General features: G+C 34.4%; 1 long non-coding RNA gene across 1 annotated transcript in view; it reads left to right on the top strand.

Moving 5' to 3' along the window:
- Positions 1-11,654, top strand: part of LOC149185441 (uncharacterized) — a 96,117-nt gene extending 84,463 nt beyond the window's left edge. The window contains exon 2 of the long non-coding RNA XR_016257842.1: positions 11,007-11,654. This is a non-coding gene — a long non-coding RNA (uncharacterized LOC149185441). The remainder of the gene's footprint in view (positions 1-11,006) is intronic.
- The last annotated feature ends 6,168 nt before the right edge of the window (positions 11,655-17,822 follow it).

Below are 17,822 nucleotides of genomic sequence, written 5' to 3' on the forward strand. Positions count from 1 at the left end.
ACTTTCATAACTACATAAAAGTGGCTTGCCCCCCCCCCTCGAAAACATATGATGCCCAAGGAGCACTCTGTAATGTATTTCTAATTGTTCACCGAATCGCGCTCCGCGCTGGAGCGGCTCGGGAGCGCGCCCCCGGATGGGAGCGATTTTCGGGAGCGCGCTCCCTAAAAAAAATTTACGCTCCCTGCCCTGTTCGGGAGCGTTTCGGGGAGCGATCGCTCCGTCGCTCCCGGAGCGATTTTTAACGCCCGGGAGCGATCGCTCCCAGATCGCTCCCGGGTGTAAAAAATCGCTTCGGGAGCGTTTCGATGCAGGCCTAAAGTGATCTGGCGGGAAAAAAATTCCGCGGACGCAAAAAAAAAAATCAAATTTTAAAATTTCTTTTGGTTTTAAAAGTCCAATGGGCCTAAAATAATTTCATTGTGACTTCATTGAGCAAGAGCAAGAGCAAAGGAGCGAGGAGTTTGTGACTTCCGATTAGAAATACATTACAGAGTGCTCCTTGGGCATCATATGTTTTCGGTGAACAATTTGAGCATTTGCCCATTTGCAGGCAAATCAAGTGGTTCCTCGTATAGTGTACTCAAATGAAATGAATTTTGTCATGTGATATCCCTGATGAGGTATGGTCCTAGCCATAAGTTGTCAAACTTTCAATGCTTTCGTGGTTTCTCCTTTCTTTTATCCCAAAGCAATACCATATCCCCCTTTTGAAGTGGCCTGTTCTTGAATATTTATCAAAATTTCTCTTAACCTTTTCTTGGTTTCTACAACTTTGATCAAATGCTTTCTGTCTAATTTCATCTAACTTATCTGATCAATACTATGTTGCACTACATCTTTGTTTGAAGTGAAGTTCTGAAGGAGTTGATGCACTGGAAGTCTTAAATGTACTGGTAATGTAACATCAAGGTCGTACACAAGTTCAAAGGGGCTTTTTCCAATTGAACTTTTCTTTGTGATCCTATTCGCCCATAATGCATACTTAATCTTACTATCCCATGCCCTTTTGTTATCCCCCACAATCTTTTTGATGATGGTCATTAGATTCTTGTTATTAGACTCAGCAAGACCATTCCCTTGGGGGTAATAGTTAGATGAGTGGGATAGGATAATGCCATACTTGAAACAAAAAGTTGAGAATTCAACTGAACTAAAGGCCTTGGCATTATCAATTGTGATTTTTGCAGGTACTCTAAACCTGGTGAAAATCTTGTCCTCTAGGAAATCCATCACAACTTTCTCGGTGACATTTTTTGTAGGAATGGCCTCTACCCACTTAGTGAAGTAATCTGTTGTTGTTAATATCCATGAGTAGCCATTGCTTGAATTATCCTTAAACTTCAATATGAAATCAAGGCCCCAACGCTGAATGGGGGCCTCAACCACCACTGGTTGCAAAGGTAGAGCGACTAGCTTTTGTTTCCCTGTGAACAATTGGCAAGCTTGACATTCCCTCACAAATTTGTGTACATCTGAAAATAAGGTGGGCCAATAATATCTTGCTCTAAGGATCTTGTGTGCCGTGGTTCTAGCTGCATAGTGGCTCCCACAAAATCCCGTGTGAAACTCTGAAACAAGTCTCTTGGCTTCATCTTCATCAACACATCTAAGCACAATCCCTTCTAGATTTCTGCAACCTAGCCCATCATGGATGATACAATATTTTGTAGCCTTCAATCTTAGAGCTCTTCTCTTGTGACCAACTAGGTGACTTGGACTAGTAAGTTTAAGCAAATAATATATGATGTCCCCATACCAGTCCAATTGCTCTAATCTTTGTAGGTTTGCTAAAATAGTTGGCCCTGATGAAGTATTTTGGCCAACCATCCCTAAGAATTTCCCATTTCCTTGCGTAAGCATCTGGGCCAAACCTTGACCCTTGATCAATTTGGTAGGCCTAATTTCCAAATCATTTTCTTGAATCTTTGTGACCCACCTAGCTCTAATTCCCAAGCAATCTGTCTGAGTTAGAATATCCTTTACTACTAAATGCGTGACAAAAGCTATGACTTTAAAAATTTAAAATATCCCACATATACCCTGAAATGCTAGAGTGATTTGACCAAGGCATAAACTTGCTTTTCCATAGTGTGATAGTTCAATTCTAAATGTTGCAATGCCTTGCTCATGAAAGCAATTGGTTGTTCCTGCTTTTCATTTTTCTGGAGCAATACCTCTTGCAATTGTTTCTTCATAAGCAAAGGAGAAAGTCATAAAGTCCTTCACATAATTAGGACTCACAAGCATGAGAGCCCTTGCTATACTATAGATGCCTTAATATGTCTAAATGTTAGATGCAATTATCTTGGTTAATTTTAAACTAAATGCCTACTCTATGTGAGAGATCTTCCTATTGAACTCTTGCCAAAGGGAAAAAATTGGAGTGATTGTAAGAAAGACGGGCTGAGTACATGATGGTGTCGTTAACGATACCCTTCCCTTCAGTCTTACGAGCCAACATGTGCCTTCGTTCTTATAAGGGGACAAGCCACTTTCATAACTGCAAGGTCACACACTCTTTACCTTACTTCGTACCAGTTGGAAGAATTTTCCAAGAAAGTCTTTTCCCTATGATGTCTATCAACTAAACTTATGATTGGAGGTTAATTGAGTTAAAATGCAAACTATGCCAAAAATGCCTAAATGTAATGCAAGTAAGTTTTCCCAAGAGATATTTGCAATGTTTCAAAATAATGGAAATGAGATAATGCTCAAAGTAAATTGCAAATGTAACTTCAATTGGAAAAAGAAATTAGCTTGAAGGTGAATTAAAGTGATGCAAGTAAGTTTATTGATGCTTTGCAAAAGGAAATTGCCTCAAGTAAATGAAAGTGCTCACAATGATACAACTTGAAAATTTTCTCTCAAACTTGTAAAAGACATATAAACATAAGCTTCATAAATAAATGGAATTGTAAATTGCTCTAAGTAAATGCCACAAACCATAAACTTATAGCAATTGAAAATGAGATGAAGCTAAAAAAAATGAAATGCTTGCTTGTAAAGTATGCTTGGAAAATAAGTGAGCAAAATAACAAATGAGCCTATAGTGAGGCAATTGTATCCCAAAGAAAGCAAATTGTTAAGCAACTAAATTAAACTTGCCACATAACTCCAAATACTTGCATGTAAGAAGTGAGTTGCTCTAAAGCAAGATATCAACTTGTACTTCAAAGCAAAATGAAATGCAAAACATCAAATGAACTTGTATCAAGATCTAACTTAGAAATCAAAATGTGATGGTGAGTTTGTATTAATTTTAAAGCATGTAAAATGAGCTAAAAATGAAAGTTAGAAAAGTTGAAATGCAAAATTAATCCACTCACAAAAAATCCTCCTTCTAAATAAGGAGAAATGATACTTTCGGAAAAAACCCAAGCTCCCACAAGAAAAATAGATATTTTATTATGATATTACAATGGAGTTAAAGCCTCTTAGAGGGCTGCCCAAAAGGTGAAGGGAATTTGTACAAGATTGAGAGCTGGAAATAGCTATAATATCCCTCCAAACAATAGCAACCTCAAAGGCCAAAGAAGTCTTTCTAAAATCAGAAAATTACAATCTCCACAAGGGCCCACGGCCTAACCTTCTTTGCAGCTCCTTCTAGTGTCCACAACCTCCTTAGAATAGATCTTGAATGCTTGAGAGGTCCTACAAGAGAGGTAGTTAGAGTTTTCAATAGTCTTTCCTCAAGGCACTTGTGTCAAAACTCCAACTATGGGCTGCAAAACTAAGACAAGATTAGTGTAAAAAGAGCATGTAAGTATGATACAAAATAATATACAAAACCAAATCAAGTGATGGGAGTGAACCCCATCACTTGCCTAGTTTGGGAAATGCTCTTAAATAGCTAAATAAATCAATGAAAGCACAATTTTTTAAAGAGATTTAAATTATGAAGTATTTGTTGTATACAAGCTATGTCAAAGAAAATCCCTGCAAAAAATCTCTTCGTAAGATGAACTATAGAATTCAAAGAACCAATGAGAGCTCCTTGGAAAATGTGTCAAGAGTGGGTTGGTCTCTCCAAAGACTTCCCTTCACGATTGAGATTTGATCCAACAAGATTTTTCTCTACAAAACTTCAATCAAATATTAGTCCCAATGTTCCATACAAATCTAGCAAATAAGCAATGATAAGAAAACTCGAGAAATTTACAAAACTTCAATCAAACATTAGTCTCATATAAATCTAGCAAATAAGCAATGATAAAAAAACTCTAAAATTTTTATGGAAAATAGGTAGAGATTTCTACACCTAAAGAATATTCATAAATCATTTGTCAATGCAAGATAGTTTTACATTAACAAATCTACAAAAGCACATGGAAATAACATAAATCAAAGCATAAACAAAATAAATTATACCCATAGTGAACTAATCATCATACCCCAATGGAACAACAATTCATGAATGAACCCCAAAATCTTTTATTGCAATTGAAAACTTGTGTACATAAGAGTAGAGCTTCCCCAAGTGCAATAGCTCGTAACAATGATTTCAAATGAGAGTCCAATGGCTCAATTTATAGAAGAATGGAGAAAATCCCAATGTGAGAACCAAATGCCAAGTGGTGAGAGGGAGGAAATTACAAGGCAAAGTCAAATTTGTTGATTTAAGCTCCAAATGCCAAGTGTAGACAATAAATTTCATCATGCCCATGTGCAAAAATCATTTTCGTTGCTGTAGATGCCAAGTGCGGAGTGTTTTGGGTGAGAGAATAAAGGGAACATATCTCCACCAAATTCTGGCTGCCATCTTCAACGAATCTCCAACTCAAATAAAGGCTGCGTGGAGCTGCTATCTGGGCCTGCGTTGACTGTTGTAGGTAAGTTTTAGCTGGCAGCATGGAAGCTAAGTGGAGTTTAAGGCTTAGACAGCCATCACAAAAAAACTTGAGTTAACTTAATATTCCATCAAAGTCTTTGCTGATTTTTCCCTGCTGGCAGCATTAACTTCTCTTAATATTCCATCAAAGTCTACGCTGATTTTTCCCTGCTGGCAGCATACTTATGACAGCCGCATTGACTATTAATTTCTGTTGCATTGAGTCATGTGCGTATTGCTGTTTGGATTGCCTCTTACTTATACTATATGAGGAGTGAGGTGGGGTCCAATCCCCACCCACTTTATTAAAGTTTAAACTTAGACTATGCCCCATTAAGTTTAATCCATAATAACTTTATCCAAGGTGAACTTTTAACCATACGTATGAATTCAACGTTGGCTCATTTGACTTGCTTTGACTTCATGATGTAGTTGTGCCTTGTTTGGTGGGCCCCACATTCTTGCCACCTCACTTTTGACTTGCTCTCAATTTGCCTTGTCACTTGTTTGACATATTTTGACCTTGGAAAAATTTATGAATTTTTCTAGTTATTGATTTTTTTTTGAATTTTTTTCCTCATTTTTGCCACTGACATTAGAAAAATTGGTTTCTGAGGGGTTATAAGTCATTTTTTGACCCTCAAAGTGAGTCCTAGGATAATGCTGGGCCTCTGAGGATGAATTTTGAGGAGTCACACTCCCTAGACATTTCCTAGGATCACTTATTTATATCATTAATTAGAAAATAATTAAAAATCCTGTTGTGCGGGAAATTTTTAATTATTAAAAAATTCTACTTAGACCTAGCATGGTAATATACATTGACTCTAGACACTAAGATGCGTTAGGGGCTCAACTTTCAAGCCGTCACCCCGACTTTGGGGTAATGCAGTGAGTGAAAAAACCTAGAAAATTATTTGCCACTAAAAAACAAGAATAATTAACCAAGTAAAAAAAACACTCCAAGGTGTACTCACTTGTTGATCGAGTCCCAACACCCTAAGCCTGTTACATGGCTTTATTCATCATGCTAGTGACATCTATACAATATCCTCCTAGGGCTGCAGAATCTAAGGACTGAAGAAGAAAATGAGAAGAAGAAGCTAGAGTTTAAAAACTCTGATGATAATAAGAACTCTGATGGTACATTGAAGCCTCTGACATATCCTTGGGCATACAGTGTTCAAAAACTTTCAGGGGCCACTTCAGTGGTCAACAGGGACCACTTAAACTTACATTTAAAAAGGTCAATAAAATAAAAAGGTAAAACACTAAACCATCTATAGCCTCTTTATTGATGTATTTTGGTTCAAGTATGGATTTCCTTCAGTGCTATTTTGGTTATATTCACTCTTGCTATATACATGAGAAACTTTGCATATTTGTGGATAATGGTTTGGATTCCAAAATTTGAATATTTAATGTATTTTTTGGTGGACTGGTTTTCTGGTCCAGTTTGTTTCCTGTTTTTGTCCAGTTCTGGTTTCTGGGGTCAACTGGTTTGACGACTAGTCTGGTTCTGATAATATTGGATGGCTAGCCACTTGACATATGAAACTTGACAAAAATAGAAGCAATGATATTTTCGATAGGTTGAGTGCTCCCTTCTAATGACACATGCCAATCTAAGCCAATACAAGTGCTTCCCTTCCAATTTTATCCAATTTGTAAATCAAGCACAAGGACAGGTGCCAAATTTAGCACAAAAGATGAGGCCCTCCCTTGTCTTATTTCATGGTGGAAATATTATGACTTTTCATCTCTGGCATTGTAGGTGCTTGCATCTTGAGTTCTTTCCTAGGTTACCAACTCTTCAGCGACAGGAAGAAACTAGAGAACTTGTGTGTTCGTCCATTTTGTAAAGAAACATGAAATTGTATCAACAAAAGCAGAAGATCTTGTTTCCATCTACATGACCTTTTTCTTATCTCTCAATCAAAGGATGCGTATAATGATGGGCCTTCAAAGCTGTGGGATATGAATCCTGAAGAAAGGCATTTGGATACCTCTGAATTTTTTATGGTTCACCTCTCTCTGGGATCTTCTCCGAACAATCTTTTTTCAGATGAGAATGAGATAGGGGCAGGCAGGTTGGTTTTGGGAGTTTTTGTGGCTTCTTTTGTTAGTGACCATGCTGTTATTAGCAGTTCTTTTGGTGAGGGTTCTGGCAATGCTTCTAACGATCAATTGGGGTCTGGATTATATGATGTTGCGCAGGAGGATGTGGAGGGTGAAAACCAGTGTAACTAGATTTGGCTGAGTCAACTCAACTTGGTTGAGTTTGATTAGTTTTGGACCAAAACTAGTCTGAACAGGTTGTTGACTCGGTCAATCTAGCCAAGAACCGTTGGCTCGACAAGTCAGACATTACTGACTTAGATGCCTACTTTGGTTTCTAAGAAATTGGAAACTTCAAGATTTGCTGACTTGGACACACCTATGCTGACTCAGATGCCTGTTGGCATGCTGTGGATTGTAAATGGCAGTTGGTGACTTCATGATTGGGCCAGTTGGTATCATTTAGTTATTGTTTGTTATAACTTATTTACATTAGGTATCTCTTAGAGATTGACTACTTCAAGATTTGATGGGCCCATGTAATTATTTTAACTTTATTTATATTATCTACCCATTGAAAACTGGAAGTGTGAACATGTGGTTCATTTAGTTGTATCATTGTTTATTTTTGCATTACATGTGCTCAAAGCCACTAGCTTCAAAATTTCCATAGATTCTGTATTTTAATCTTGTTGAATATGTCCACAAAACAGACATTCCAAATTCTGTGATTTCTGCTTGACTAGATATTGATCTTTCTCATTAGCTATTTTGTCTAACCAAACCATTTCATTTTATGCTTCCTAAAATTATCCAATCAAAATCTCTTCAAAAATATAATTGGTGCTAGAGTCTCATTGACCAGCTTGTATGTTGCAGTCTGTCACATGGTTTGTGTTTGGCAACGATTAAGTTTGATTCAAATTTGAATTTTTTGATAAGGTTCAGATGAGGTTCGCCTACACTAAAATGAATTATAGCAAGTGTAAAATAATAAGGAATCAACATGGATTCTACATAGGTGATGTTCACACACAATGATACAAATAATTCCAATCATGTTCACACCAACCTCTTTGTTGAAGAATCCATAATTGAACCAACAGGCCTTGTAATTGCACATAACCCTTGTCACCAGCTTGTTTTGTTGAATTGCATGTAAGTTTTCCTATTTATACTTATAGCAACACCATTAAAAGGAAAACCAAAATATTGACATAAATAATAACTTAAATAATATGTTTTTCCTTAAATGAAATTACAATCATTCAATTGACCGACAGGTCAAAGCATTTAACCCAACATGTTTGGTGACAATTCAAGTTCAATTGGTTCAATTGTACTTCTCAAAGGTCCAATACAAATATGATACTATGAGTAGAGTGCATACTAATTAACATGAGGATTTCAGCCAATCCTATCACTTGAATCATGAGTCATGAGTTATGACCTGTCCTCTGTGTGCACTGCAGAAAGCCAAAACCTGAAACTATCGCAGTTGTCACCTGAGCAAAATAACGAATTCCATTTCAAGCTACAGATTCCTGAAGGCTGAGGCTTGAGTGAGGTTCGAGCTGGAGAAGGGTTACTGTGTGTGGTGGAGGAAACAAAATGTTGGTGTCCAATGTTTTATTTATTTATTTTTAATTAAACCAATAAACGATAAAACTCTAAACCGGCGAACCTTTAAAAAATTCACTCAAAATTTGTTTTTAAATTCGGTTTACAGTTCGAATTTAAACTGGTTCGAATTTGTTAAGGTTTGGCCTTGAGGTTTGACAAACCTCAATGAATTTGAATTATTTTTTTGAGAGGTTCACCTAATTTCGAACTTCAAGGTTCAAATTTGTAGAAACTTGTGACATAGGTTGCCGTTATAAAAGCTGTCTATAACATGAAGGGACTCAATTCGTTATTTCAGTTTGGGACATTTTCTAGCAGACATGGATGTGCATGCATTACATTGGGTGTGGACAGAATCTCTCTCTCTCTCACACACACACACACACACACACATATATATATATATTAATTGAAATATGAATAATATATGTTTTTTTTATCTGGCCAATTCATTGGTTGAGTTAAAGACCACGAACCCTAAATTTTGGAAAGCTGACATACCTGATCCTTATAGTGATTCTGATACGCACCTATGAATCATGTAAACTTGCATACATGTCAATGCTGTAGCAACTGCTTCCAACAACTAGATTTCCTTTTGACCGGCATGGACCTTGCCATAACCCTTAGGTCTAGAATGCATTGTGACTCAACAGATATCACCCATGGAATTTTTCTTATACCACCTGTCATATACCATATGTAAAATGACGATACAGAAACAAAGGGAAACGTGTGCCATTGTCATGAGACCAACCAGAAAACGACTTGAAAATAGACTAGAAATATACCATTCAGATAATGGTGTGTGTTTCAGTGAAGAAACTCATAATAGTCCATGATTTTTGGAAGAGTACCATGCGAATAATCCTCAGTCAAAGACTGATTCTGGTTATGGTCTCAGCTAGAGATCAGTCTTTCCCTATTTAGGATGTCATAAATTCAAGGATCATAGTAGTATAGGTTAGTCCACATTGCACAATCATAAATGCAGTTTGACCATGCAGGTCAGTCATTGTAATAAATCTTGGCTGAATATAAGGAATAGGCTGCATAACATTGTAAGCCGCAGTATCACAATTGTCACTATTTTCCAAATTTCCCATGTACTGCCTAAATAACCCATGGTCAATGAAGCACAATGAGGTACTAAAAGGATGCTCTATTATTTTATGCCCAGACCCCAGAGATATGCCATATTCATACATGAGATAAAGAATGATAAGGAACTGAAGGGGTATAAATTTACCACATTGTCATATTTACTCTGCCGGCAGACATACGACTATACATTACCTTATTTTATGGCACCCAATAGACGTGGAGCCGTTTTAACTAATAAACCTCAATGAGGGGGTCCCAAAAGGTGTATAATATGAGGATTATATTCTTAGTCTCCTGTTGCCTCATTTGAGCTCTCATGCACTGCGGTTCCTTTTGCCGTAATATTCTTCATTAATAATTTAAATTCAGACCATAGTTAATGTACCTGACAGCTAAGCAAATAGCTTCCTGTACCTGAGATCCAATATCTATTGGTGGACCCACAGCTTCAGTTATAGGTGATTACTTCTGCAAGTAGATATGTACTCCCTACATAAAACGATGTAAATTTCAGTTTGCAATTTTTAAAACCTGTGTTGCTGGGGAAGCTTCAAAAGTTCAAAACAATAAATGCTGAGATCAGCGGGAGCATCAGATTCTTGACTATGGCAGCAGGATCAGGAAGTCAAAATCATCTTTTCTCAGTTAGCCAAGGCCAAAAACGAGTTTTCACATTCAGATTTTCTGAACTAAAAAAGAAAAATCAATTCCTTTTTGACACCATGCCAGCAATCTTCTCATTCACTTGAGTCTTATAATAATAAATCATATTATTTTATGCTCAAGTTTTGCCATTTTAGATAAATTTTGGTTGTTTTTAAAATTTTGTATTTTTTTACATTTTTATAATTTTATATGTGATGCACCCCGATATGCCCCTGCATTCTGATTTCCGAAACTGGTGTTGCCATCCTTGCACCCATCCCGTCCCTGCCCCAGCGTCCAGGTATTGTGGCAGTATTAAATATTAAGCTTACGTGACAATTTATCATTATTATATTATTGGCTCTGTTAAGGAAAATATATGCAGGTTTCAATGTCCTAATCGTTCCAAATTTGTTATAGAATCTTAATTCTTATGACATCTGATAATCTATGAGAATCACTAGGAATATTTCTATCTATTATCAATCTTGAGCTGATGTGTTTTACCATATTTGCTTATTTTTCTTTAGGTGTACTATTCGTCTACATTGTGTTCATTTTACCAACCCTGTATGTACTGAATATGATGTCCACTTTCCTTCCTTGGAATCAGAGGCTAGGAACCTTAATGATGGTTTGCATCTGGGCTGCTGTGATGATATAGAATTTTTCCTTCCACTTCCTCACATACATTGAAGTGAATATTCAGATTTCCGACAGTAACTCTATTCTCTATGCTGTTCAGGCAGTTGGAGCGGGATGTGGAGACTGTAGTCAATGTTCTGCAGCCTGGTCCTCTAGGCATCGTTGAACATAAGTATACAAACAAGGAAATTGTTGACGCACAAGCATCCACAGAGAAAGCTATTGAGAGTTGGCGTCAGGCTTCCTTGAAAAGAAAGATGACACAAAAAGTAAACTCAAAATTGGATAACTCCTGAATATGGCAAGAAATTTATGCTAGATTGTGTCAGTATATTCGTTTTCTTGTGGCTCCTATTTATTTGGAGGTGATTTTCTACATTGCATTCGGTCAACAGCTAGATTATTTTACGACACACATTATACATCTATGCTTAAGATGCACATACAGGATATGGACGACAGAGAACTGTATGCTGGTCATATTCGTGACCATAATGACATTTGGTTCTTTCTTAAACAATTTCAGAAAGAAACATGAGAAATTCTAAATGTCTCTATAAATTATTAATCCTTTATGAATCTTAAATAGCATTTTACTTGCCCACCCTCAATTTATTGAGGAGCACATGTATGACCTTCAAAATCTCATGCCACAATTAGCATGATTTATTTAAGGGGCGTCACAGGCAGTTTTCAAGTTGCCCATAAATTATTTCTGTAATGTTTAACTTCCTATTTCTTGCATATATAAATTTAAATCTTGTTGAAAACCCTAATTCACTGTGTCTGTAGTTGATCGTTTTGGTATTGTCATATTCATTTGCCACAATAGCTCTCTGTAACAAATGTTAGAATTTTAGGATAGTCATTTCTATGTAAGATTCTTTTGGATACTACTAACCTCTCATCCATTTTGTGACCATGAATTAGATTTTAGCTTGAAATGCTTTATGTTTACATTATTTTTGGGGTTTTCTGAAGCAACATACTTCAAATTGTGCTTATAATTATATCTACTCTTGAATATCCAACTATTTGAGCAAAGTATTTGCACATGGCTGCGTATATGCTGTGAAAGAATATTAAGGAAATAAAATGCAAAAAATCAGTTGTACCTCAGTTTTGAAACAACCTCAACAACACGAGATTTCAGGAAAATATGAACAAAAAAAAGTTGGAAACGTAGTGGGATTGGATTTTAATATTTTCCAGAACATTTGGAAACATAGTGGGATGGGATTTTAATATTTTCTAGAACATTTGGGAACCTAACATTTTCATTCATGCTCCTTAGCTACAGAAGAAGAAGAAAGAAAGAAAGAAATTATTTTAATAAATTATTGTTGAAGTCACTATTCTTTATACATTCTCCTTTCTGAAATCAACTCACCACACAAAATCATATTTGTATACAAACAAAAGATGTTGAAAAATCTACCAAAAATGAAGTTTTCTTTTTCTAGTTCAATTATAGCGTCTTGGATGATATTTTACAATGTGTATAGCAATTTTCTTTGTGGTTTACTTTCTATTAAAGTGGGCTTTATCATCGGCTAAGATGTGGCAACTCCAGGGTATGTTGTGGTAAAGTTGTCTGGAACTTAATGTACCCTCAACCATTGAGATGTGTTGCACTCATGGGCTGGCAGAAAAGGAAAAAGGACCAAAGAAAGAAAAAAAAAATGAGAAGACTACTAGAAAGAAAAAAGATTACTAGAAAAATTGAAGCAGCGATTGGTAACAAAATTAAAAAAACCCTAAATATAGAGAAGGTTAATTAGAAATGCTTTTAAGGTTTTAAGATTAATGAAAATATTGATAAATAATATTGCACTTCATATTTTAAATGAAAAGGAAGAAGTAATAGAAGGAAAATCACCTAGAACTCAATCTACCCTCATCTATTGAGATACTCTGAATTCATGGGCTGTCAAAAACAGAAAATACCAATAGATAAAAAAGAGTTTAGAAAAAGAAAAACATGAAAATACCACTACATAAAAGAGTGTGAAATAAAGAACAAAAATATCACTAGAAAAATTGAAGTAACTTTATGTAGCAAGGTTGCAAAAACCCTAAATATAAATAAGGTTAATTAGAAATGCATACAGGGTTTCAAAAATGATGAAAGAGGTTGATGGATAGTAATGCACTTCAAATTTTAAACAAAAATGAAGTAATATAAGCCGTCTATATAAAACTTCTATATAAAACTTCTATAAAAAGTTTATCTTAATTCAAGAAAGTAAAATACAAAGTAGAAAAGCAACAAAACCAAAAGTAAACATAAGAAAGTATTCTTTTTCACTGAGAAGGATTAGAGAACAAGTAGAAAAAAGATACCATTGGGTTATAAAGACTATAAAGATAGAGTGTTGTTAACATCTTCCATAATTGAAAAGTCTACAATCAAGATAGAAGGGTCAATATGTTCATCCACATTTTGCAAAATAATGGACACTGATGTAATCAAAACAAGGATAATTACATGATATGATACTATTAACAATCAATAACTAAAATAAAATAATAAAATTACCAAGTTATGGACATATGTGATTAAAAGAAAAATGTAGTTACAGGGAATAATATTATCACATGGAAATACCAATGAAGACATCCTATGGGTGGATTGAAGATCTAGAAAGAGGCGACAATGCAATTTCAATCTACAAGGATCTTACAAATAGGTCTCGTCTTATGGCTTGAGTAAGAAGCATGTGAAGAATAAGAAAGTAATAGCAGGCCATCTTCAAGCCAATATGCATGCCATTTGTATAATTAAACATTCAATTAGTAGGTTGGTCAAAATTAAGGTCCACATGAGAAATGGGGGATAAATCAATATATATACATATTATTACACTCCTTTAAAAAATCATAATGGAGATACATATATATTAAGGTCATAATACAAAAATTACACATTTACCCATGTTCCTATGAACATGTCAATGTCAATGGAAGATCATATATTTATGACCAAGGAAAATTTTAGGGGTTAAATTCTTAGAAATTTGAATAGTTTTTCAAAAATATCGCTAAACATTTTAAATATGCATATTAAGGATTACTAAGATTTATCAAGATTTTTTTACTTATAGATTTCTATCCTTAAAAAATTCCCTATTTATGACAACATTTTTTAACTCAACATGTGAGGAAGAATAGCTAGCATTTATGTAGTTGGTATTTTATACAGTCATTAAAGAAATAAAAAAAATATTGTCTACTTTACAGGAAAAATATTGGAATTATGATTTTGTCATTCCACACATTCATAATTGAATATCTATCGTTATCATAAAAAAGCTAAAATTGCAGCTTCTAAAATCATTATTGAAACTCAAAACAACAAATCATAGACCAACACATGAAGAAGAGGAAGTGGCTTTTTGGATGTCACTTAGGTATTGAGAGTCCAGGTCACAATAACTTAAGTATGTATAAAATCTCATTTGAGAGAAATGAATATGAAAGGAATGAATGAGGCAGTGAAAGTGAGATGTCATAAAGTATATAAGAATATGTAATATGTAGTGATGCAAAATAGATAATGAAGAAATCCAACACATGAAAAAATGAGTGGGTTTAATGATATATGTCATAAAGTATACACGGATATGTAATATGTAGTGTAGCCCAACATGTGAAATGTCGTAGTCTAACGACACCGCTTTTTTTCCCTAAAAATTATGGAAATTCTGGCAAGATTTTGATAAAATCCGTCAAGGATTTTTGTAAATCCAGGTTACAGCGGTTAAACTTCAAGGTTTTGGGTGCCACAGAGGTTTTTGATAGCGCTGAATCCATTTCCACCATAAAAAACATGATTCAAACACTGTGAGTGCAAGATTTTTTGAAATTCTTTTACTCGGATTCTGACCACTTTTAGCCGTCCGGGCAATTCCTCTGCCTCCGTAGACACTTCCCATGTGAAATAGATAAATGAAGACATCCAACACATGAAAAAGTGAGTGACTTTAATGATGTCACTTATGTCTTGTGAGTCCAAGGCACAACAAGAAATAAATGTGATAAAGAAATCCAACACATGAAAAAAGTAAGTGGCTTTAATGATGTCACTTATGTCTTGTGAGTCCAAGGCACAACAAGAATTAAACGTGATGAAATTTAAGCATGTATTAAATTTTATGAGAAAATGAATGACATAGATAAGTGAGCTGTCATAAAGTTTAAGAGTGCCCCATGTAATGTAAGGAAACATACAAAGTAAATAATCAAGAATAACAATGCATGAAAAAGGAGTGGCTTTTTGGTGTCACTTATGATTTATAAGTCCAATTCACAAGAAATAAATGCGCTATTAAATATCATGTGAGATAAATAAATGTGAAAAAGATGAATGATACAAATGAAATAAGGTGTCAAAGTGTAAAAGAGATTCTCCTTGTTATTTTGTAAAATGAGTTCCATCCATCAATAAATGCAAGTAGAATAACAAATAATTTTAAGAAAGCCAACATGTACTAAACTTGAAAATATTTAATTAATTTTAGAAATCTAATTAATCCTTGATATCTATAGTTTCAATTAATAAAAATGATAGTACATAAATTTTTACTTTAAAAAAATGTGGCAAAACTTGGATAAGCCTTATAAAAATATATTAATCTTAATGTCAACCTTCTCAAATGTTTTCTCCATCATTGTAAAAAAGTACATAGATATTTATAATAAATTCACAATTTGGTTCAAGATCTCACTAGAAACACAACCTTTTCAAATGTCTTCCTCTCCATCTAATTGTGGAGAAGTACATGCATATTTATAATAGATTCACAATCTAGTTCAAAATCTGACTAGAAACAAATGGAACCAACAATCTTTGAGAAAGAATGGATAAGGCTTGGGACATATTAAGTTTTAGAACCATCCTTGTCTTAACATTAAGCATTTTAATATGATCATTGTACATTGGAATTTTTTATCCAAATGTGCATGTTGCATGGGTTACGATGTTCTAATACATAAGTTTATGTTTGAGTGCTCCAAAGCCTTGGTGTGGTGATATGACACATCCACCAAAGCTTATTGAAGGGTTAAGTTATCGAAATTGTATAAATGGATTGTATGAAAGTTTGTGCTTATGTTAGCATTGTGACTTATTGCACAAAAGTTGGATTTGATGCTTCCCTTAGTGATGAAAAAATAAATAGTAATGATTGTGCGCTAAAGAAATCATTTGTTAGAAAGGTTTTATGTAGTTTGGCTCCTCTCGAATAGACTAAAATCTGTGATATTGTGTCCCATTATGAAGCCTCAGTGCTTGATTACTAGGGGTATAAATGTCTAAAAAATGGATCTATCCTGTCTAAAAAATGGATCTATCCTAGTTGCAACGAAAACAGAGGCAAAGCTTTGAAGTTGAAGCATAGTAACCACTTTCACGCGACTGGAGGAATTGATAGCGATGTCGAGAGCTCTTGACGTTTTAATGAGGAATGAGGGACATCAAACGACAAGTGGAATCACCACTCGCTTAATGTGCTTTAAATGTAGGAGGGGTGGACTTGACACCACCACCGTGCTCCAAACTCGAGACATGGTGGTATGTGACCCATGTGCTGCTAAAAGGCCACCGTAGGTCTATGCACTGTGTTGTCGCACAGATTGTCACGACAACGCTTAGATCGGGGCTGTCACCTTGATCCCCGATCTCTCCGTTTAAGCCTGTCTCTCGCGGCTAAGGGGGGAGACCCTATGGGACAATGGATGACCAACTGTGGACCAGTTGGGTTGGGAGACATGAGGGAAAACAAGCACCTATTTGATTTTATTAAGTTAATAGACCAGTGCTTTATGGAGTTAATGACTGAATGATTATTTATCAAATGCTTGCAGAAATATGAGCTCATTAACAATCATTTACCATCAAATAACTCAAACAAAGGTTAACTTTTGCCAAATGCGAGATAATCGATAAATGCTCAATGGCTTAACAATATTCCAGCAATTAAAATTCGAAAGATTAAATGCTTTAGATAACCACGTAATTTTAAATGCTAACCAGCGACCACTTTCATATAGCCAACTTGTAAATAAACATTTAAGTGCGTTTAGCTATAGAAAAATGGAACATAAACACTACAAAAAGACACCAAAATGATTTTTCAATTTTTAGCTAAGCTTTTCAAAAAAAATTAATTTTTATATATTTTTAATAAAATTTTAAGTCTAAAAAAAAATTAAACAAAATTAAAATCCTAAATAAAATCTAATTTAAAAAGTCTAAAAAATAAAAAGAAACTTTTTAACTTTTTATGAATTTTTTTTATCTTTCATGAAACTGAAAATATCTAAATTAAAGCTAAGACCTAAGTTAAAAGTTAAACTTAACAAATCCAAAGCTAATGACAATTCTAAACAAAACAAAAGATTAAAACTTTTTATGCTTTTTTTAATTTTTATGACTTTTATATTTTTATATTTTAAAATCTAAAATCAGAACAAAGCCTAGAGTTTAAAAAATAAATAAAATAAAAACATAAAAAAATAAAAAGAAACTTTTTAACTTTTTATGGAATTTTTTATTTATTTTTATTTGTTTTTTGATATATAAAATATAAAACTAAACTAAACTATAAAATCAAATCTAAATTAAAATCTAAAACTTAAATTTTTATGTAAAACAAAAATTTAAAATTTTTATTTTTTGAAACATGACTAGAAGGGAAACGTATCTAAACTAAAACAAAAATTTAAAACTAAAATCAAAATCTAAATAAAAAAAAGAGACGGAACTTTTAGATTTCTAAACTATCAACAAACTCTAGCCTAACGCATATGCACATATCCTGACACAAAACACCTACGCTAAACCTGAAAATCGATTTTTTTTTTAAAATGATATGCTAACCTCAAAATCTGATCATGCCAACCACGGAAAACAAAT

The sequence above is a fragment of the Pinus tabuliformis genome, chromosome 3_2 (assembly GCF_031772625.1).
Source record: "Pinus tabuliformis cultivar Carrire ecotype Pingquan chromosome 3_2, CPIR1, whole genome shotgun sequence".
Taxonomy (NCBI): Eukaryota; Viridiplantae; Streptophyta; class Pinopsida; order Pinales; family Pinaceae; genus Pinus; species Pinus tabuliformis.